General features: G+C 49.0%; 1 protein-coding gene across 1 annotated transcript in view; it reads right to left on the bottom strand.

Annotated features, from left to right (window-relative positions):
* NLRP12 (NLR family pyrin domain containing 12) overlaps positions 1-1,026 on the bottom strand; it is a 28,718-nt gene that overhangs the window by 24,120 nt on the left and 3,572 nt on the right. The gene's annotated exons all lie outside the window — the stretch shown is intronic.

Below are 1,026 nucleotides of genomic sequence, written 5' to 3'. Positions count from 1 at the left end.
CTGGATTCGAACTCACCAGCTCAGGTGTATGTGGTTGGTGCCTTAGCCGCTTGAGCCACAGGCGCCAAGCCTAGTCATCAGTTTATTTGCTGCTTACAGACACATCAGGGGAGCTGGCAGGTGGAGAAAGTACATTTTACAAGTGGGGTGAGGGAACTAAGACTTAGACCCAGGGACAGTGGCCCATCTGAGAACACAAGATGGGTCTGTAGCAGGAGGGATCAGGGCCCTCCATGGGGCTAGAGTCCAGATTCAGTGCACTTTGTGTTACCCTTAAAAAAATGGCCACAAAGATTCATGCTGTCATTGACCATGTTGTCATTTACCCAAAAGACCATACCTAGTGTCTTCCCTGCCCACAGCTCTGGTTCTGTTCAGGTTGTGGGTGCAGATCTGAGGTTCCAGTGAGTGGTGAATGCCACCCCATTACAAGCTCCAGGGGATGGATTATGGTTTTGCTAAACCAGTGATAAATCATCTCATTCCCCTGTAATAGCAACTGACCTGGGAACAGACATGTGCCCCGTCCTGACCACAGGTGTGAATGCTATGAAGGAAGAAGTTTATTGGAAGGATTTTGTTTCTCATTTAACAGAGACTCCTGAGTCCCTTGAGGAAGAAAGCCTGTAGCCTCCCTTTTTGTCCTTGGTTGTGACTCAGTTGTGTGAAATGGTATGGTAGCCATCCTTCAGCCAAGAGGGGACAAGTGTTAGGATGAAATGCTGGTGCACACAGGCTGGTTGAATTGAAACACAAGAAGAAGGCTTGGCACCTGTAGCTCAGAGACTAGGGCGCCGGCCACATACACCAGGGCTGGCGGGTTTGAGCCCGACCCAAGCCGGCTAAACAACAATGATAACTGCAACCAAAAACCGGCCAGGCATTGGAGCAGGTGCCTGTAGTCCCAGCTACTCAGGAGGCTGAGGGAAGAGACTCTCTTAAGCCTAAGAGTTGTAGGTTGCTGTGAGCTGTGACACACTATTAAGGGCAACATAGTGAGACTTTGTCTCAAAAAAAAAAAAAAAA

The sequence above is a fragment of the Otolemur garnettii genome, unplaced genomic scaffold, assembly GCF_000181295.1.
Source record: "Otolemur garnettii isolate 467f Iridium unplaced genomic scaffold, OtoGar3 scaffold00212, whole genome shotgun sequence".
Taxonomy (NCBI): Eukaryota; Metazoa; Chordata; class Mammalia; order Primates; family Galagidae; genus Otolemur; species Otolemur garnettii.
This window is presented reverse-complemented; position numbering and strand designations above follow the sequence as displayed.